The following is a 22901-nucleotide window of genomic DNA, read 5'->3' as shown; positions in this document are numbered from 1 at the left end:
AATGGATTCGAATACTCATAAATTCATTAATCAGAAAAAATCCATAAAACATTATATACTAAAGTGGGAAGGTCCTAACTATTCAGCACAAGTTTCACTCTGAACATTTCCTTGATCTTGATATTTCTGTTTTACACAGTTAGCCAGGCAAGGTAGCACATGCCTGCAAATCCAGTGACTTGGAAGGCTGAGGCAGGAGGACCACAAATTTGAGGCTAGCCTCAAAATAAAAAAAAAAAAATAAAAGGGGCAATGATATACCTGAAATTCCCCAGCCTTCCAAAGTTTACAAATATCTTTTATGATATAAGCACAACAGTGTTCTCTCTCCACCATAGACTTAGCACAATTTAGTTCACTAGCATGAATTTCAGAGCATGGCAACTTTCTTCAGACTATAGACAGAATAATCTCATCAATCAAGTTTTAAGCCACTGCCTGGCCAGAAATTCCTTGGCTTCAGATATATGAAAGGGGTTGTAGTATGGTTAAAATGTGGCTTAAGCAATACTGAAAGAGGCAAATGCTTTTTGGGAGAAAAATCATCATAGACAATTGGCTCTTGGCAGACCAGGAGACCAGCAGGTGGTAATATCCAGAATTATCTTGCCTTTAATTTCATATCAAAACTTAAATCAGATATCACATACAAAAGCATCAGGCAAAAGAAATTACAATCAGTTGAGGCATATTTGAAAAAATGGTTATTAAAAAGTCAAAGCTCATGGGGCTTGGGATGTAGCTCGGGGTTAAAGGCCCTCGGTTCAATCCCCAGCAGCACAAAAATAAATGTGTAAAAATAAGTGAATCAACAGGGAAGTCTTGTTTTTGTGGTGCTGGGGATTGAACCTACCTAGGGCCTCACGCATGCTAGGTAAATTCTCTTCCACTGGGCTACATCTCTTGTTCATCAACAGGGGAATATTTAAAAAGTCATAGCTCACCAAATCATAGTAAGTATTTATTAGCCCAATTTCCTTTCTTTAGAGAATTTTCTTTCCTGGCCAGTTAGCTATCTCATTAGTCCTTGTGCCAAGTGTTGGGAGTTCACATGAAAGGTATTTGCTCACAATCCTGGCTGAACTTTGGGATAGACAGTGACAAAATAGTCTATGTGGAGATAAAAATGGTAGACAAAAAAAACCCATCCACACAAAAAAACAAAAGAAAACAATCAGGAAAATACCCAGAACTTGGGCTATCAGAGTCCCTCCCCACCCCACCCCACCCCCTTTCTTCTACAGGGGATTAAACCCAGGCCACTCACCCTCCCATCCATATCCCAAAGCCTTTTTATTTTGAGACAGGGTCTTGCTAAGTTGCTGAGACTAGCCTTGAACTAGTGATCCTTCCAAGTCACTATGTTTACAAATGTGCACCACTGCACCTGGAACTGTTTTTTAATAATATTTTGCATAGTTAGGCCTATACACACCTCAATTAGACAGCTGATAATAGTCATCAGCTATTAAAATCAAGATTCTAAATTAATGCTACTTACTGGGGCCACACAGTTTTTTATTATGCATATCCAAACTCTCAACTGCAAGCTCTTTTCTGTCCCAGTAGTATGTATGTCAAAAGAGGACGAACTAAGTAATCCAATTTCTGATAGTCTTCTTTTTTTTTTAAGAGAGAGAGGAGAGAGAGAGAGAGAATTTTTAATATTTATTTTTTAGTTCTCAACGGACACAACATCTTTGTTGGTATGTGGTGCTGACGATCCAACCCGGGCCGCACGCATGCCAGGCGAGCGTGCTACCGCTTGAGCCACATCCCCAGCCCATAAAGTCTTATTAATAGAAAATGTAAAACCCCTTTTAACTTTAATGTACAAAGCCATATGTAACACTTGCACTTTAACAAAAGCAAGCTAATGTTTTTAAAAAAATACATCATTAAATGTATATATGTATATATTTATATAGCATATTAAGTTTAATATTTAGCTTTTAAACTTCACATTATTTTTACCAAAATGAGACAATTTTAAATAAATTACACCTTTTGAAAATGTTTAATTATACAGTCAATAGCTTCAAAAAATATTGAAGTGTCTATATTTAGTATCTACTTTATATACTTTATATCTTACAAATTTTACAATTATTTGGCAGTAATTTTCTGATTATGACATGACTGCTGAGCAATTCAGCAATTTCCCAAATGCAGGCAATGGCTGGTGTTTGTGTCCTATTCTCACAGTAACTGTCTCAATGTAGTGAAAAATATCAGTTATCTTATTAAACTGTACAAGGGCACATTTACACTTGATCAACAATATAGCATAGAATTTTTTACCAAAAATAAATACATAATTTTAAATCTGACATTTTCACAAACATCATATACACTATGATACAGAAACAGCTCAGAATTGCTGTTTTAAAATTTACCTTGTTTTATGACATTGAATCACAGGAGCTGTGATATATGCTATACTGCTGTGGTGTCAGTAACAAGTAATCACTACAAAGAGAATTTCTTGGCACTGAAGGTTTTGTGAAGCTTAAATCAGTGTGCACATGTGTCATCATTCAAGGGGAGGTAATCCCGGTTCTACGATCTAAAATTATCCAACAGGACACACTTAATTTTCTTCCATATCCTCTACTTCATCTTCATGTACCTTCAGAGCTCTCACCATTTCTCTGACTGCATGATACAGGATATTTTTTTAAAGAGAGAGAGAGAGAGAGAGAGGAGAGAGTGAGAGAGAAAGAATTTTTAATATTTATTTTTTAGTTCGCGGCGGACACAACATCTTTATTGGTATGTGGTGCTGAGGATTGAACCCCGGGCCCCACGCATGCGAGGCGAGTGCGCTACCGCTTGAGCCACATCCCCAGCCCGATACAGGATATTTTAACCTGAAAGAGATATTGACATTTCTCATCACTTAAGCTGGAGAGAAACTGACAAATGACAACTACCATGCTAAAAATATTAATAATTTTAATGGGGACCTAGGAAAGCCAAATTCAATAACAAAAATGTCAAAATCTAAAAGTGTTTCTAAGCCAAAAGTTATAATAAGGGCCATTAAAATTCATACAATTAAATATACATTAATATTCACCTTCAGTTAGCTTGTTGTGACAAACCAGAAATGACTGCCTAAACTATTATGCATATATTTTAATTTCTGAATATAAAAGGACTGAACATTCATTTCTTACCTGGAGCCTATCATCATAATTGATTTCTTCCTTCAAAAGTCTCAGTTCCTGTGTTAAGTGAAATGACTGTACAAAATGTTCTGGGGACAAAAAGTCTTCAGTTACCCGAATACAGCTGTGAAAATTCTGTACCTATTTCCAAAAGAAAACTTGGGTAATATAAATCTAATGATATAGGAGCAAAGAAAAGCCACAGTCTGAAACCAATAGAGATTTAATTTTAACCAGAGATTTAATTTTTAACTAGATTTGATTTTTCCTAAGTATCAAATGGATTTCAAGGCAGAACACCACACTTTCCATTGAAAATCTTCATTGAAAGTGACTTGGTAAAAGAAATATTTTTAATTGATAAAAAACAAACAACAACAACAAAAAGAACTTCAGAAACCCTTTGGAAAACCTGATAATTGGATCCTAAATTTTGTTAAGATGGACTTTTTAGACTGGTAACTAGAAAGAATCAACAAAGCAATCAAAATCTGAGTATGTTTGATGCTGTTTCTTTGGCTTTTACTGTTAACTTATAGCAGAGCATAAAGAAAAAGAAATGTTTGTGGATGTGTAACCGACGTGATTCTGCAATCTGCATTTGGGGTAAAATTGGGGGTTCATAACCCACTTCAATCTAATGTATGAAATATTATATGTCAAGAGCTTTGTAATGTTGTGAACAACCAATAAAAAAAAAGAAATGTGGTTCAGTTTGTTAGGAATGAGTAAGAAAACTGACCACAAATGAGTTTCAAATTTGTACTATAATTTTGGTTATTTGTGTCTTTCTTTCAAATTAGCCAATTAAATAGACTCCAATTTCCTGTGACTTTAGTACAACAGTTTTTCAAAACAGCTTTCTCTTTCCTGATTAAAAAGTTTTAATAAGAAACCAGCCAATATACTGCATTGTGGATGATTGATAGTTTTATCTGTTCTGTACAGTTTTACTGGCTCTTCATTTGTTCATAGAACAGATAATCTGTTTCACAGAACAGCCTACTATGGAGGAGATGTTCAGTGCTTGTTCCAAGACAAATCAGCCAATGAAAAGCAAGTCAACAGAAGCCCAACTTCTCTGACATCTTGTCTAATAGATGTTTTATATTAGATATTATTAACATCAACTTTCATTAAGTATCTAATTCCACCACAGAGCTTCTAAATGCTCTTTCTCTTTTTACTTACTTGAACATGCTGCAAGGAGGGTGAAGAGTATGTCCTTAAATAGTTTTAGTATAGGGGCTGGGGATGTGGTTCAAGCGGTAGCGCACTCACATGGCATGCATGCGGCCTGGGTTCGATCCTCAGCACCAAATACAAACAAAGATGTTGTGTCTGCCAAAAACTAAAATAAATAAATGAATATTAAAAAATTCTCTCTCTCTCTCTCTCTCTCTCTCTCTCTCTCTCTCTCTCTCTCTCTCTCTCTTTCTCTTTCTCTCTCTCTCCCTCTCTTTAAAAAAAAGTTTTAGTATATACCTTTGGTTTGGGGTACTGGGGATTGAATCCAGTATTCTGTGCATGCTAAGCAAGTGCTCTACCAGTGAGCTACTTCCATGGCCCTTTTTAAAATGTTAATTTTGAGATAGGGTCTAAGTTGCCCAGCTTGGCCTCACACTTGTGATCTCCTGCCTCGTGAGAACCTGAGTAGCTAGGATTACAGGTGTGTATTACCCACGCATGGTTCAGTATATGCCTTTTGGTAGGTCTAGTTCTAGTATGTCTTAAAATCACTTATAGTCCCAAAATTTCTAGTAGGTTATACAAGTTCTTTATTTGTATTCTCATTTTGGTCATCCATCATTCTCCTGGTTTCCTTTAGTTATTTATTTATTCAGACTTTCCTTAAGCTTTTTGAGTATATTTGACTGTTGCCTAACTTCAATATCTGGAATTCTCAGGGAATATTTCTGTCAATATATCTTTCTCCTTTGAATGAGACACTTTCCTTTTTTGTGTGCATGCCTTGTATTTTTTTTTAATTGGGTATCTGAACTTTGTAAATGTGTTAACTGTAATAATCAGATTCTCCTCTGCCTCAGAGTTTGTTGTTGTTGTTTATCACTGAGGACCACAGTCATTGTTTAGTAAGTTGTACCAATTTCTTCTCAAAGGCTGAATTTCTTGTTTGGTGTAGTCATTGAAGTCTGTATTCCATTATTTTAGTTGTCATCAGTGCCTAAAAAAATTTCCCTCGATATCAAAAAATAGCTGCCCTTTTCTTCATTAGTCTCTTGGTTACTAAAAGTTTTGGATTAAATTCCAGATTCTAAAAAAAGTTGATTCTGTCCATTTTTGACAGTTTATGGTTATTTAAAAATGACTTTCAGAATGTTGAGTTTTAGCTGGGTGTTGTGGCATACAGCTGTAATTCAAGTTCAAGGCCAATGGCAGCAACTCTGAGGTCCTGAGCAACTTAGTGAGAGAGACACTATCTCAAAATTTAAAAGAATGAAAAGAGTTGTGGATGTGGCTCAGGGGTTAAGTGCCTATGGGTTCTAATTCCTGGTACCCGGCCCCCATAACAAACAAAACCCAAATCCCAGAATGTTGAGTTCTATTAGCACTTACAGGATGCTACTGTGTTTTCACATGATATATTTCCTTAAAGGACTGAGGGTTAGTTTTAAGAGGTAAGGGTTCAGTTTTAAAGACATCAAACCTTCCCATTCCATTTATTCCCCACCTCTTTGTTGTACTGGGGATTTATAGCTTCCTTTACTACTGAGCTACATTCCCAGGTCTTAACTTTTGAGATGAGGTCTCATTAAGTTTCTCAGTCCTCACCAAGTTGTTGGGGCTGGCCTTAATTGTGATCCTCCTGCCTTAGACTCCCAAGATGCCAGGATTATAGGCATGTTCCTCTACAGATGGCTACTCATCCCTTTTCTCTGCCATGTCTTGAGTAATTTATACTTCACTTCCTAGACACATACTATCTTTCTTATACTTCTCTTAAAGGATCAGTTGTAATTATACATAACTGGTAATATAAATGCAAAAAAATATACATCTTTAAAATATTATAAATTCATTATGAATAGCTTTTAAAACTTCACATAAACTTTTCCAAAATGAGATAATTTTAAATAAATTACACCTTTTGAAAATGTTTAATTATACAGGCAATAGCTTCAACAAAATATTTAAGTGTCTGTATTTAGTATCTACTTTATATCTTACAACTTTAACAATTATTTGGCAGTAATTTTCTGATTATGACATGACTACTGCACAATTCAGCAATTTAAGCAATTAGGGAAAATTTATCATTAAAGATGTAAAATCCACATGGTTTGAGATCACAAATTCATTACTCATTTTTTTGTAACATAATTTCATCCTCTATAAAATGGGGAAAAAAAATTACTTTTTACCTTGTAGGTTCTTCAGAAAATAAAAGAGAAATGCATGGGAAAAATGTAATTATCTATCTATCTATCTATCTATCTATCTATCTATCATCTATCTATCTATCTAGTTTGCCAAGGACTGTGTTAGAGCACTGGCTGCACCACTCCCAGCTTGAGTTTTAATTGTTGCAGTTTAAATAAAGGTCACTCAGAAGCTTTGGCTGTGACAAAGTAAACATTGGAGGTCAAGGTCTAGCTGTTCTTTCTAGGGATGTAAAGGAAGAGTTTCACACACTGAGTTGTTGACCAACAAAAGATTTGGGCTGGGTTTTGGCACTGGGAATTGAACCCAGGGAAACTTTATCCCTGGCTACAAACGTTTTTTTTTTTTTTGTTTTGTTTTGTTTTTGTTTTTTTTTTGTTTTTTTTTTTTTAATTTTGAGATATGGTCTCTTTAAGTAGCTTAAGGCCTTTCTAATTTGCTGAGACTTGCTTGAGACTTGAAATTGCCTCAGCTTCCTGAGTCCCTGGGATTACAGGAATGTGCCATCATGCATAGCCCTACAAAATATTTTTAAGTTTGCCATTTTACAGCAGTTCATACAATAACAGTGCTGTGGCTACAAGACACACACCAGAACTCCTCTCTTAGTTTAGCATCTGGAAGCACTTACTGTTGACAGGCAAAAGAATGGTGTTTCTTCCCTAGCATTACCGGATCTTGTCATGAATATCACTTGGTTGAAAGTTTTTTGATGGGTACCTTGGGCTTACAAGGGCTTCTAATTTGTATGGTTTTTCAAAGTGTAGTGCCTGACAGTAACATTAAGCATTCCTTGGGAAAAATTTCTTTCTTCCCTAGATCTAATTAATTAGAAACTCGGGGTGGTGTATAGAAATCTGTGTCTGATAAAGCTGCCCAGGAAATTCTAATGTATGCTAAAGAATAGAAATATTTATTTAGAGTCTGTACTATTTTGAGGACCACCTGTTTTGAACCATCAATGAACATTTGCAGTACTGCTAAGACCCTAATAGGCTGGAAATAATGTATATCAAATCAAAATTAATATCATAAACAGAGTTCTTATCATTTTCCTTGAATTCTCTCTAAAAATAACATTACTATTGCCCGGCTTGGTGGCATATTCCTGTATTATCAGCAATTTAGGAGGCTAAGGCAGGAGGATTCGTGTTTGAGACCAGCCTAGGCAATTTAGTGAGACTCTGACTCAAAATAAAAAAGGGCTGAAGCCAGGTGCAGTGGCTTATGCCTGTAATCCCAGTGACTCTGGAGGTGAGGCAGGAGGATTGCAAGTTCAAGGCCAACCTAAAAGACTTAAAGTTAGTGATGCCCTATGTGTAAATAAAAAAATAATAAAAAGAGTTGGTAATGTGGCTCAGTGGTTAAGCATGCTTGGGTTTAATCATATGTACCAAAAAAAAGTGCTTCTGGGTTCAATCCTTACTTCTGCCAAAACAAACAAACAACAACAACAAAACAAAAGAAAAACAAAGCAAAACACGTTACCACTATATTAAATAAAAGACAACAACCTCTCAACTTGTGACTGTGCTGTCATTATCATACTACATAGGAAAGGGAAAGTAGAATTTCCTGCTTTTATAGCCAATTTCTTGCCAAAATATGGAGCACAGAATTAAAAGTTTGATCATTCATCACTTTAGTGGCAGACATCAGAATAATATGAAAATTGCTTTCTACAGATTATCTGGCTTTTCTATACATTTCCAAAGAAACTATGTCTTTTGATGTTTATTTGTACCTAGTGAAAATTAAAATTAAGTTCCAAGTCAGGTGAATTTTCCACAGTACCCAGAGAAAATATAGGAAGAAGTAAAACTCTGTGTGTCTATACAAAGAACACTACACATACACACACACACACACACACACACAAACACACACACACACGAATGTGCATGTTTATACATATATACAATTTTTATAAAAAAGTACAATTTTGTTGAAAAATATGTTGTATATGAGAATATATTTTTCAGGTCTTTACAAACAGTTACTAATATTTATTTTAATGTATTATTCTAAGTATGGCAAAGGGACATTGAAAAACACAAATGTATGGCTGGGGTTGTTGCTCAGTGTAGAAAGTTTGCCTAGCATGTGTGAAGTCCTGGGTTTGATCCCTATCCCTTGTATTGCAAAAAATAAAAGGTCAAAACCAAACCAAAACCAAAATTCTCTGACTTTATGAAACTTAAATTATATTTAGACATTAAGGAAGTACAAATTGCTGGGTGTGGTGGCACTCACTTATAATCCTAGTTGACTAGGGAGTCTGAGGCAGGAGAACTTCAAGTTTAAGGCTAGCCTCAGTTACTTAGTAAGACCCTATCTCAAAATAAAAAATAAAAAGGCTGAGTATTTAATTTAGTGGTCAAGTACCCATGGGTTCAATCCCCATACCGAGGGGGGGAATACAAATTTAAACCACAATGAGATGGTACTACAAAGTTATAAGATTGGTTTTGAAACAAAACTGATAGTAACAAGCATTGAGAGAAGACATAGAGGAACTAAAATGCATATAGCACTACTTTGGAGAAAGGAAATGGTATAACTACTTTAAAGAACAACCTGGCAGTTTATAATTCACATTTCTAGGAACCCCACTAAGCACTAACAGAAATGAAAAGCTGTGTTCACCCACAAGCTGTACGCAAATGTGGCTTTATTTTCTATAGCCTCAAACTGAAAATAATACAAATATACTTCAGTTAGTAAAGAGATTAAAAAACAGCCTTTAAAATATGGAAAAATAAATAAAAGAAACAAATACCCACACATGAAAAGGAACCAAATATTACATACATAACATGGCTGAATCTCAAATGCATTTGTTAAGTAAGAAAAGCCAGAATGAAAGAATACAAATTATATGTTTCAATAAATAATGGTTTTCAAAAAGGTACAATTGTAAGGGATAAAAACTAGACAACAGGTTGAAGGAACTTTGGGTAAAAAAGGAGGTATTTTACTCCAATCAGAATGACAAATATCAAGAATGCAAGCAAGAACAAGTGTTTGTGAGGATGAGGGGAAAACATTACACTCATGTATTGCTGGTGGAATTGCAAATTGGTGCCAACCACTCTGGAAAGCAGTATGGAGATTCCTTAGAAAACTTCAAATGGAACCACTATTTGACCCTGTTACCCACTCCTTGGTTTATACCCAAAGGAATTAAAAATCAGCTTACTACAGTGACACAACTACAGCAATGTTTATAGCAGCTCTATTCACAATTATTGAACTATGGAACCAACCTAGATGCCCTTCAACAGATGAAAATGTGGTAGACATACACTATCAAATATTACTCAGTCTTACAGAAAAATGAAATTATGGTATTTGCAGGTAAGATGGAACTAAGAACACCATGCCAAGTGAAATAAGCCAATCCTCCCCAAACCAAAGGCTTAATGTTTTGTCTGATAAGAGGGTGCTGATCCACAGTGGGGTTGGGAGGTTGGTAAGGAAGAATGAAAGAACTTTGTTTTTTTTATGCAAAGACAACATTTATTATATTTCTGGGTGAAATTCTTATACATTTTCTGGGTCTAATCTTGAATCATTCAAGGTCAGATAGGTGAAATTATATAGACAGATTACAATTTATTATATATACTTCAAACTTTATTGCAATTTTAACTTGCATTCTTAGCAGTTTGAATTATTTAGTATTTTATATCAAGTTTTTTGAAATGACTTTTTTGTTTTATCTTTTTTTTCTGCAATATAAACTATTAACTGCACTGAAATTTATGTAAGCAAATTTACCCTCTTAAAACTTGTCCCATGAGATAGCACACCTAATGCATACTTTCAAGCTGGTCCCAGGTCTCCTGCTTCCTCGTGGAGGAGGCAGGACTGTAAAGTTACCCTATGGGACTCAAAAGTATGGTCTTGTGACTACGCTGCCTATACACCCTGGTCTCCTGAATACCTTAAATATCCTGGCTCTTGAGTAGAGCTTAGCCTGGGAAGTCTCACTCCTATCAAGATTGAGTAGGTGAATGTCAGCATCGAAGGACAAACTTTGGTCTGCACCAATGTGCTTCAGTTCAGAAACAGAATAGACACACAGACGTGCTTTCTGTCCCAGGTGTTACAGGCTACCTCAGACAGAGGAATTATTTCCCAATTACATATGAGGGCCTTCCTGTGAGTTGGAGGGGGATAGCTCTGTGACCCCAAAATCAAAGCACCATTATACTGAGCCAAATATCTTGGTGCACGTCTATAATCCCAGTGATAGGGTTGGGGTTGTGGCAAGAGGGTGGCAAGTTTGAGCCAACTTGGGCAACCTAGCAAGAGCCCAACTCAAAGTAAAAACATAAAAAGGGTCAGGGGTGTAGATCAGTGGTAAAGTGTCTTGGGTTCAACCCCCAGGACAGAGGACAAGAGGAGAGCTCTACTAGTACTGAAACAGAATATACTACAGAGAATACCAAAAGTAGAAGACCAGCTGAATAAAAAATGTTGGGCTTCTCTGCTATCCAGGACAGTGGATGGCAAGGAAGTGGGGAAAGGAATCACACTGTCAACTGCTAGAGATTGGGGCTTGGGGTGAAGTGACCCCAAATCTAAGCTTGACAAGAGGGCAGATCCTAGCCAGGCACTTACTAAGGGATCCACAGCATTGCCAGAGTTCAAACCCAGCTCCTTGGCATTAGGGCTAGTGTGGCTCTCAGAAGTGGGACTTTCATCTCCTGACATACCCCAATTATGCCTAAGTACACACAGCTCCACATTCCCACCCTGCACATAGTACACTTACCATGCACACAGGCCCCACCGCATTGCGCAGGGCTTAGAGCTCTGGATGCCCTGGCACATTCACGCAGACCGCTGGGCATGCAGACTCGCCAGATATTCCATGCCACACTCACTAAGGCACCCAACTCTGATTCCTACCAGCAGCCTTCCTCTCCTTTCCCCCTAGATCTTTCTCCTTTCGCTGCCCTAGACCCCTCAGATTAGAGCGGAGAAGAGGCACCGGAACTCGGGGCAGCTGAGGGAGAAGGATGGGCGGAGGAGGGCCGAGGCCCCTCCCCATGTCAGCTCCCTCACCGCAGTCCCATTAATCACAGCGTCGCAGTCCAGTTTGGGACCCCGAGAGCCCAGAGCCGAGCGCAGCCTGCGGGACAATGGATTATTTCTGGGGGGAGAGGCCGCCTCGGGCCGGGGCTCAGGAGGCGGCGCCTCCTTCCCTCAACCCGTCCCTCGGCACCCAACGAGCGCCTGCGGCGGCCGGGGACCGGTGGCAAAGTGGACGCGGGTGGCGCGCGGGTGGCAGGACTAGGCCGACCTAATTCAATTAGTTGGGCCGCCGCCGCCGCCACGGTGCAACTCTGGGCCCGCCGGGGCTCTGTCTCTGGGCAGCTGCTCTTTGTGCGCGGAGTCCATGCATATGGATTCTATCCCTCCCCCTTTGGCGCTCCCCAACCCCGCTTCTGGCACCTGCGGCTCGCCGTGTTCCCCGCCCCCCGGAAAGTTGGGAAACTGTGTGGTGGCCTGTGTGCTCAGTGTGGCCATCGAAGTGTGAGATGGAGAGAGATGCAGCGGTTTTTAAAACTCTGAGCTGGATGGTCGTGCGAAAGTGCGTGCACCTGTGGGTGTGTGAGCGGGTGTATAGTGACCCTCCAGGGTGTGTGCACTAAGGGAGAAGGTTTGGTTTTGTTTAATATCAATCTATGCTGCAGGGCCTGTGGGTGCAGTTGGGTGCATCTCGGGGGTACCTGTGTATGGACGCCTGAAGGACTTGTGGGCACCTGTGGGGATCGCACGCCTGTGTTTGCAAGTTAGGGGTGAGTGCGGGTCTGTGTATCTGCGCCAACACAGAATCTGGAAAGCCTGGGGTGTTCCGATTTGTCTGTATGTCACCATTTGTGTGTATGCTGTTTCCTTGTGCATTCAGGACACCGTGTGAGGTACATTACCCCACTACTAACTACCGTCATCAGCAGCTGGGTCTCCTGGGCCGAGTCCGTTACCCCCTCACCTCCCTGGGTGCTTTTTTGATGGAAGAGGAACTTGAGTTAATTTCAAAGTGGACTCCAGCTCAATTCATTTATTCCAAGAACACTCCCTAGATCCACCAGGCTCCCGGCGTGGAGGCAGAGGTCCCTGAGGGCCCCCTCATTCTACGCTGCAGGGTTTTCCACTCCCAGCACAGCTTGGTAATGGCTCAGCCAGCGCCAGCGGCTTCCGACTTGCAAACTGAGTCCTGATCACCCTGGAAATAACCAGACCTGCCCACGCCAAGGAAGCCCAAGCACCTAGGGGCTCTTGGAGGTCTTCATCAGCTCTTCCCCTGAGGCCAAATCTACCCTCCCAGAGGGGTCGAGGAAATGAGAATCTGGCCACTGCTGGGTCTTGGCTCAGCTAGGAAGCTTGCCTTATTCATCTCTTTTCCAGCTCGAAGTTGGGGAGCCCGAAACTGGAGGAGATCCAGACTACTAGTCCCCAGTCCCCAGTCCGACGCAATACAGGAAGTAGGATGGTTCCTGGAGGATGATGGTGGCCCTGGGAAGCTCTGCAGGCCTGGCCTGGAGCTGGCTTGAGCTCTCTACATTGGTTTTCTCCACATCTCAGTTGGGGAGGATCGGATAGGATGCCCTCTGGTGCCTAAAATTCTGCACACTGGGGTACAGACTCATCTGGCCAGCAGAGTAGAACCCAGGATAGTGCCCAGGGTAGACACCAAGGATTGGAGAAGTTGAGGCCAGCCCACAGAGGCTCTGAGTCCTAGGCTGAGCTTTCCTCCTGGAGCCAAAGGTTGGACAGCTAAATACCATGCCCAGGGAGCTATTTGGGAGCTATCTGGGAGCAGAGGTGGTGGGCAAGGCCATCAGGTATTCCCTGCCCTGAGCTTTCTCAGCACAAAGCCTGTCGGATCCTTTCTGGAGTTCTGACATCCTGAGAGGAGACTTAGCATCAAAGATATCCTTATCAAAGGCATTTTTGTTATAGTCTGGGGTCATGTGCCTATAATCCCAGCTACTTGGGAGGCTGAGGCTCCTAGACCCTGTCTCAAAATAAAATAAAAAGGTCTGGGGATGTAGCATAGGGTGGAGTGCTTGCCTAGCTTGTGTAAAGCCTTGGGTTCAATCTCCAGTGTGTGTGTGGTGGGGGCAGGGATATTTTGTCCAGATGGAGTGCTGAATGGTGGGATTTGAGAGTCTCTGGGCCTTCCTTGAAAGGGAGTTTTTCAGAGAGAGACTGGAGACCTTAGCTTGATGCCTGGGGTGGTGAAGCCTATAGCTTCCTTTGGAATAAGAATCCAAGCAGGGGCTGGATTGTGACTCAGTGGTAGAGAGCTTGCCTAGTATGTTTGAGGCACTGGGTTCGATTCTCAGCACCACATAAAAATAAGTAAATAAAATAAAGGTCCATCAACAACTAATAAAAATATATTTAAAAAAATACAAACCCCCAAGGGTCCTGCCATGGACCACTGCATGTTACACATCCCCTTACATATTTCTTTCTTTGCAGGATATCCATTAGGCATCCCTAATTCCCACAGACCCACATATGGCCATTTCCCTGACAACTATATTAGAATATAAGACATCCTCCCAGACACACACACACACATACACACACACACACACCATTATTACACTAATATTTTCACACATATGTGCGCAGCACAGAGGAACATTTATAGAAACCAGCACTCACATGCTGTTGTAGAAAACACATATTCACTTATATTCTCACACATACCTCATGGGAAAAACCCAGTTGTAGAAACAACCCAAACTCCTTCTCTCCTCCAACAATCTTACCAACATGTGTTTCACTTGCAGTTGTATCTCAACAGCCCAACACAGTGCCTGATATGTAATAGACACTCAATAAATATTCATGGAATAATTTTAAAAATTATTCCTTAAAGACATGCTCAGGACATCTGCACAGCCTTCTCAACCCTCACCGTCACATGTACTTTCACATCCGTCTTTCCCCTTGTAGATATACAGTCCCATGAACAAAGTAATTAAGTTACCACATATACCCCTAAGCTAAAGGACAACCCCTGGCCCAAGGGTCTCTCCCAGAGGGGGGAGGGAGCTGTGTGGGATCCAAAGAGGCTTCCCCCTGGGACCTTCCCCATCCTTCTCTCCACCCCCAGCTCTGGCCTCAGCCCCAGCTGCTCCCCCTTTAATTGGAGACACTTCTTTATTCAGCTGGTGAGGGGGAGATGGTGTTGGGGGACAGGAGTTACCAGGTGGCCTCAGGACTGGAGAAAACGGTCTGCACTCACCTAGGCTCAAGAGTGCAAGATAGTCCTGCAAGGCAAGAGCCAAGGTGAGTGTTGAGGAAGCAGCTTGTGATAGTGGAGTCCCAAAGCAGTGCTGAAGTCTAGTCTCTGCCCCTGCCTAACTTTCAGTACCTTGAGGTTTTCTTATCTGTAAACTGAAGATAACAAAAACAGAATTATTGGAGGGTGAAAAGAAAAATAATTACTGTGATTGAAGGCAACTAGGACATCTCAGTGCTTTGTGAGTCCTGCTTCCTTCCCAGCCCTCCTCTTCCCTAGCAGTACCTCTCTGCAAGGAATGCTAAGTACAGTGGAAACACAGAACCTGCACCAAATAAACACAAGCTCTGTGTCACTGTCCTTCCCCCACTTTAGAAGACTTTCTGTCCTGCAGTATGGTGCTCAGGTAACAGCACTTCCAGGAGATGCAGTAAAGGCAAGAACCCAACAAATTCTAACCCCTTTGTCTTATCTTTCTAGGCAAGGACCAAAAAGGTAGCCCTGGTCCTCAATAACTATCCCATTGGAGGACTGAGGTCAAGTGGAGTCACAGAACTACCTCAGAAGTGGATTGGGATAAAAGTTTACTTAGATAAGAAGGTAAGGAAGGGGGAGGGCAGAGGAAAGCCAGGCTATCCCTCAGGTGCTAGATTTTGATGAGAAGATCTGGACAATCTTAGTTGATCACTAGGAGCTGTGACCTCTGCCAACCTGGGCCAGCAAGGGCAAAGTTTCCTCCCTGGCACCCTGGACAACTGGTGCTAGATCTGAGGAGTTTAAGAGGTGAGTCAGGCAGATGCCAAAGGGTTGGAAGAGACAGGGTTGGAAGGTCAGAACCTGGAAAGGTACATTTCTGGAGGGAGAAGAAGAGAGGAAGAGGAGAATATTAGGAAAACTCAAGTACTTTCATATACTGGCCAGAGGGTGGCAAAGAGAAGTTGTTCTGAAGCTAATCTAGAAGTATAGGATTTTAACTGCAGTAGGCAGAAAGAACTGTGGTTAGAAAAGGAGTAAATCCATTGGGATTCAACCTCAAAGGCACTATGGCGCCCTTCCCATGATTTTTTCAATCTCCTACAGGAGGAAATAGTTCAGTTTTGGGGATTCAGATCAATCCTTTTCTGCTTACAGAAACTTGGGCAGGTTTGTTCACCTCACTGAGTCTCAGTTTTCATTTCTTTCCTTTCTTCCTTTGTTATGGATTGAATCCAGGGCTTCACACATGGTAGGCCAGTACTCTAGCACTGAGTACACTCCCAGTCCCTTTTTAAAAAAAAATTTAAGAAGGAAATATAATTCATGCACCACAGGATTCAGCCTTTAATATGTACAATTCAGCATTTCTTAGTATATTCACAAAATTGTGCAACATTTAGCACTATCTAATGGAATCTTTTCATCATTCCAAAACAAAACTTGGTACCCATTGGCAGTCACTTCCCTGTCCCTCTCCTCCCAACCTCTGGCAACCACAAATCTACTTTCTACCTGTATGAATTTGTCTATGTTGGAAATTTCATTTAAATGGAATCATATGGCCTTTTGTGCCTGGCTTCTTTCACTTAGTATAATGCTTCCTAGGTTCATCTTTGTTGTAGCATGAACCAGCACTTTCTTTTTTATTTCTTTTTAGGGTGGAATGATGTTCCATTGAATGAATATGTCACATTTTGTTTATACATTCATTATTTGATGGGCATTTGAGTTGTTTACACTTTCTGGTTGTTATGAATGATTATTGCCATGAAATTTCATTCAGTTTTATTAACTATAAAAAAGTGGACATATATATTAACTTCACAGGATTACTATGAGTCTTAAGTAAGATGTGTGATGTGGTACCAGGCACATAGTAGTTATTCAGTAAACATTTGTGTTCCTTCAAGATAAGGCCCAGGAAAAAGACTCATTTAGATTTAAACAACTTCCAAATAAGTTTTGGAACCTTCTGGGTTGTGTATAATACCTGGATTGGGGGAGGGGTGTAACAGAACTACTAAAGGAGTGGACCTTCCTTCTCATAGCTTTGTTTAGTGTTAAAAACAACTACTAACAAATATCTGGCTATGTCTCAAGGGGGCCTTTGTCCCCTTGGCTGGAGATCAGAGTTTTCCCCCATGTAGATCAGCTTCCAGCCAGCAGCCAGGTTTCTAGGCTAACCTACAAAAGCAAGGCCAGTCTAGTTCTTCCATCTTGATCTATACCAACTTAGCCTCTCCAGTCCTCCCATCTGTAAAGTTGGAATAATATTCATCTCAAAGGGTTGCTGTCAAGTTTATATAGTTCTATATAATACTTACTAACATCTGGCTTATTTATTTATTTGCAGTACTGATGATAGAACCCAGGGGCACTATCCCACTGAGCTATGTTCCCAGCCTCCCCCACTTTTTTAAAATTATGAGATAAGGTCTCGCTAAGTTGCCCAGACTAGTTGAATTTGCTGTCCTCCTTCCTCAGCCTCCCAAGTACTTACAGATTACAGCCCTGTGTGTTGCTCTTGACCTATCTTCTTTGTTTATTGTCTGACCCCCCTCCATAGAATGTAATCTCTATGAAGTCAGAAACCTTGTTTGGTTCATTGCTGTGTCTCCAGTACCTAGAACAGTGCCAGGCACATAGTAAGTACTCAATACATATTTGTTGACTAAAGATCCACTCATTCATTATTCACCAAGATGAACATATTTTATTGATTTGGTCTGTATTGGCTGGGGGAAACAGATGAGTAAACCACTTCCTGCCTTCAAGAAGATCTTTTCAAGTGGAAGTGATGGACATGACCAAAACAAATAGATTACAGTGAGACCTGAATGGTAGAATGTGAGCCTTCACATTCTAGCATCTTACCTGGTAGAGATAAACCCTCCCAGAAGGTTGAATCTGAATGGGACCTCCCTTTCTCAGAGCTTCCCTCCTAGGAGGGAGCAGACCTTTCCCGACTGGAGAGGGGAAAGAGAGGAAGCAGAAAAAGGGAGTTTCCTCCTTCTCTCTTGGGCTCTCAGCCAGGCAGCCACAGGCAAAGCTTTGAAAAGGCCTAAATTTGTCCTGGATGCACTTCCCTGATCCTAGTCCCACCAACCCCAGCCCCCACTGCCTTAAGCCCTTAGGTCTCCTGCCCTGAGACTCCAAAAGTAACAAAATAATTCCTTCTTCTCACTGCAGTTTAAAGGCTTCTTGCTTGGAATAGCCAGCCTGGGCTAGGTGCTAGGTGGAAAGTAAAACAAACTGGTTGGATTCATTCAAACACAGTGGAGATTGCTTCTTGAAGAATGTGTTTATTTAAATGGAAAGGGGTATCTTGAGGATGGAGCACCCCAGCAGCAAGCCCTGAACCAACTTGTACCTGCCTTTCAGGAAGTCTTACCTTCCTTAGTTTCTCTAAAGGGGCTGAGTTGGTTTTGCTGCTGCTTTTTATAACAATATGTAGCTAGCTGTTCATAGGCCCTGTTTTAAAGAAGGACAAGCCTGAACTCCCTCCTGCCTCAGGGCCTAGGCTCCATACCTGGGAGAAGACAAGTCTTCTACCTTCTAACAAGACGGACTTGAAGTTGGAGTAAATCGCCTGGTTGAGTGACAGGTGTTTCCCAGCTGAGCCCTTGGGGAGATTCTCCAGTTGGGCAGGACACCCGTCCCCAGAGGCTTGGTGGGCTGGACTTCTTTGGCCCAGTCCAAAAGTGAGGGGGCGGCTCCTTCCAGGAGAGGCAAAGGACTCTCACTTCTCTCTCCTTGGGTCTGTCCGTCTGTCCATTCTTGGGAATGGCCACTTCCTGTTCCTTTTCTTTCTCATTCTAAGCCTCTCCTCATTGTCCCCCTCTTCCCTCTCTACAGGAACTACTCAAAGCCTTAGTCTCTGTCCCTCTGTTTCTGGCTCTTGCATCTGTCTGGGCTCCTGGCCTCCTCTCCCCCTCTCTCCCCCTCCCCCGCGCTGTCATTCACCCCGCTCCTCTCAGCATACAGCCAATGGAGAGACCCGGCCGAAACTGCGAGGCTCGCTAGCACAGGGCTTTTTCGCCCGGTGATTGATGTCCCAGAGTCAACAGCGAGCAAGCAGCCAGAGAGGGGAAGGAGAAGCCGCAGAAGGGAAGAATACGGAGCCCCTTCTCTCTCTCCCCTCCCCCCTACTTTAGCCCTTCTGCGCACTTCGTCTTCAAGTCTCCAGCGCAGCCAGGAGCCGCTGTTGCCTCCGCGCCCCCCCTGTTTGCTGCCCCCCATAACCAAGAGCAGCAAGCACCCGCCGCCCGGGCCCCCCCGTGGGGCCGGGGCCAGCATGGAGCATCTGGGTCCGCACCACCTCCACCTGGGCCACGCGGAGCCCATCAGCTTCGGCATTGACCAGATCCTCAACAGCCCGGACCAAGGCGGCTGCATGGGGCCGGCCTCTCGCCTCCAGGACGGAGAATACGGCTTTGGCTGTTTGGTCGGAGGCGCTTACACTTTTGGCGGCGGGGGCTCTGCAGCCGGGGCCGGGGCCGGGGGCACGGGGGCCTATGGCGCTGGCGGCCCGGGCGGCCCGGCGGCCCCGAAAGCAGCAGCGGCGCCTGCAGCATGGGCCCGCTGGCCGGCTCCTACAATGTGAACATGGCCTTGGCGGGCGGCCCTGGTCCGGGCGGCGGCGGCGGAGGGAGCGGCGGCGGCGGCGGCGGGGGGGGGGGGGGGGGGCTGAGCGCTGCCGGGGTGATCCGGGTGCCAGCGCACAGGCCGCTAGCTAGAGCCGTGGCCCACCCCCAACCCCTGGCTACTGGCTTGCCCACTGTGCCCTCTGTGCCTGCCGTGCCGGGTGTCAACAACCTCACCGGCCTCACCTTCCGCTGGATGGAGAGTAACCGCAGATACACAAAGGACAGGTTCACAGGTGAGTCCGGCCCGCGCGCGCCCCGCCTGGCCATGGCTCTGGCTCTGCACTACCCCTTCCCTGCTTGGTGGCTCCCTGAACACCCCTCTGAGTGCCAGGTTGCCCAGCTCCTCTCCTCGCTTTCGCCAAGTTCAGCGGTCCGCCGAATTCTATGTTCCCAGAATCGCTGTGCTCCAAGAGTTCTCGCAGCCTGGGTCCCTCCAACTCTCCTACGGGACCCCTGCTCCAAGAAGCAATCCTTGGTCCCCTCTCTTGGGATCCTGGGGTCCAGTCAGGTAGAGGGAAGAGGCTGTAGATTCAAGACTACCTTCTATAAACATTCGAGGACTCTGGGGCTGCCCGTTCCCCAGGCCCTTACTTCCCATTCCCTGGATCTGAGACCATGATCCTCCCGCAGGCCAGATCCCCAAACACCACTGGGAAACTGCCTCGAATTGAACTCTGTTCCTGGTCTGGGCCTTAGAGAGGGGACGTAGGACAACCAGGCCTCTGCTGGCTGCAGCTTGGACTCCCAGCCCAGCTCCAGGGCCCAACTGTGAAAGTGTGTGTGTGTGTGTGTGTGTGTGTGGGGGGGGGGTGTACACACGTATGCAAAGACATTGGGAGAAGAATTTTAGAGCTAAACGTGGCTAGATAATCCCAAGGAATTCCAGGCCCTCTATGAAGCACAGAGACAGCATTTGGAGCTTCTGACCAGATTCTGGGACTGTGGCAGAACCTGTGTGTATGTGGGGGGGAGGGGGTCAGAAGCAGAACAGCTGCTGCATTGTGGGCCTCCAGGAAGAACCTTCACTCATGGGGCCCCAATGCTCCAACTCAGGTGATCTCAGGCAGGCCTGAGTAGGCAGAGCCTTGTGCCCACCTCATTCCCCTAACCAGACTAGGTCAGTGTTGAAGGCTCTGAAGGAACCCCCAACTAGGACCCCACTCTCCTGGATATACATATCTTAGGATCCTGGGACAGGGAGACCACTGTTGTGTGTGTGTGTGTGTGTGTGTGTGTGTGTGTGTGTCTATACACTCAGCACAGGGCTTACTCTGGGGCAGGGCACAGGGCTTGGTGCACGAGGTCTGAGCCCTGGGGGAGGTTCAGAGAAAGGAGAGAAGAGAGGTCTAAACGCTGGTCTTTGCCTCTGTGTACTCGTGGGGAGGTGAGGCTCTTTGGGTTTGAGGCGGCTCCAGGTCTCCCATACTGGTGGGGAGAGACGACCTGCCAACCTACTCCTAGCTAAGGGGGTGAGGGTGTGGGCGCTGCGCTCAGATGGGAGGCCCAGCAGTTCAGGCCTAGCGGACATACCCAAGTTCCTCCGGGAGATACAGCTCCATCCACTTTTGGGTTTCCCAGTCTCCCCCCACCCCGTGGCACTGGGGATTGAACCCAGGGCCTATGCATGAGAGGCAAGCACTCTACCAACTGGGCTGTATTCCCAGCACTTATCAGAATCAGGACACTCAAGTAGTTGGAATGTGTTAAAACAGCCTAAATTGGAATTGGGGGCTGCAAACAGGAGCCATGTTCACCGAAGCTATCTCCCGGGAGCGCGCTCGGAACCCTCGCACGCGCGGGAGCCAGGTTGGTGCCCTGGCGGGTAACAGCTTGTTCTCGGTACAGGCGACAGACCGCGGAGGAGCGTGAGGCCGAGAGGCAGCAGGCAAACCGCATCCTCCTGCAGCTGCAGCAGGAGGCCTTCCAGAAGAGCCTGGCGCAGCCGCTGCCGGCTGACCCACTGTGTGTACACAACTCGTCGCTCTTCGCCCTGCAGAACCTGCAGCCTTGGTCTGACGACTCCACCAAGATCACTAGCGTCACATCTGTGGCGTCGGCGTGCGAGTGAGCCTGCACGCTTCACTCTGGGGGACCCCAGGCCGAGTTAAGGGCCTCTGAGGCCTCAGAGCCAGGACTCTCCCCCACCCCTCCCCGCCTCGGACTGCACGTGGGAGGGGAAAGCTGCTCCCCTTGCACCGGCCCCTAACGCTCCTGCCAACACTGTTCCGGTCTTAAGTGGAAGAAAAGAGCGCTGGGGACAGGGATGGAGACCCCTTCCCAGAAGCCTATGCGATCCCCTAGGTCACGTCCTCTGGAAATGTTCAGAGTCCTCTCAGTGTTCCTTCATTTCATTTTATTTCAATTTTAACATGGCATGGAGAGAGACAGGGAGATGGGTTTGGACGCAAGAGCTTCTGGGATCTCCAGATCTCTGAATTTGCCCTGGGAAACCCCTCTATCCCACTCCTCATCATACACTTGAATAACCATAGGCCCACATAGAGGTGATGTCACTATCCCTCCAGGTACCACCCAAGAACCATACATGAAGACCTAAGGCATGCACACAAAGGGTCATAGCCTTCACACTGTTGACCCTCACTATTAGGTACAGGCCAAGGGTTGCCCAGATTCATCCTGAATAGCATGGCTCTCTCTCAAAGACACACAAAGCTACAGACACACAGTGACACACCATTCCACACACAACAGCCTCACTGGGCCTACTGGGCCCCCAACCTCACATCCCAGCTTCACCCAGGTACGCACAGACAGGTTTTCACACAAACTCAGCCCATTTCTCCAGATCCTATTTGTAGGGGGATTTAAGTTATGCACTTAATAAGGTGTTTTCTGTGTAACCATTTTATAAAGTGCTTGTGTAATTTATGTGGAAAAAAATAATAAAACCCTCCAGATCCGGAGTCAGGGCTGCCTGCTCCTTGCTGAGCTGCGCATCTTGCAGCTACTTGGGTTTGGTGAGAGCTGGGGCTTCAGAGGCAGCTTTTGGTACCTGTACCTAAAGGATATATGGGTGGAAAGACCCTCAGACTCTGGAGAGAGAAAAGGAGGAGGACAAACTGAAAGAAGGTAGAGCTGAGGAGAGGCAGCTTCTCATGGGATTGTTATATTTGAAAGGATGTGGATATCTTGGAGTGTGAGAGTTGTGTGTGTGTGTGTGTGTGTGTGTGTGTGTGTGTATGTGTGCATTCTGTATTTGTGGTAGTATGGGCAATTAGAACATTACTGATGGGGAATGTTTGTGATGGTGTCTACATGTGTAAATGTGTTTGAAATTCTTGTATGTAAATACTTGTTTCTTCTGAAGTTGTGATTTGAAACTATCATTGTATGCATAGGCTTGAAGTTGTGTGTGTGTAATCATGTTAAAGTGTGACTGTCTTTTGGGGTAATTGTGTGATCACCCTTTTTGTG

At 43.9% G+C, this 22901-nt stretch overlaps 1 pseudogene across 1 annotated transcript; it reads left to right on the top strand.

Moving 5' to 3' along the window:
* Positions 1–19114: 19114 nt before the first annotated feature.
* LOC308633765 (T-cell leukemia homeobox protein 1-like) lies at positions 19115–21595 on the top strand (annotated as a pseudogene). The gene is made up of 2 exons: positions 19115–19699; positions 21147–21595. The product of its transcript is annotated as a T-cell leukemia homeobox protein 1-like (transcript).
* Positions 21596–22901: the final 1306 nt, after the last annotated feature.

The sequence above is a fragment of the Spermophilus citellus genome (assembly GCF_964194105.1).
Source record: "Spermophilus citellus genome assembly, chromosome: 14".
Lineage (NCBI taxonomy): Eukaryota > Metazoa > Chordata > Mammalia > Rodentia > Sciuridae > Spermophilus > Spermophilus citellus.
The sequence above is the reverse complement of the archived record's forward strand: the minus strand, read 5'-3'. Positions and strand labels throughout refer to the sequence as shown.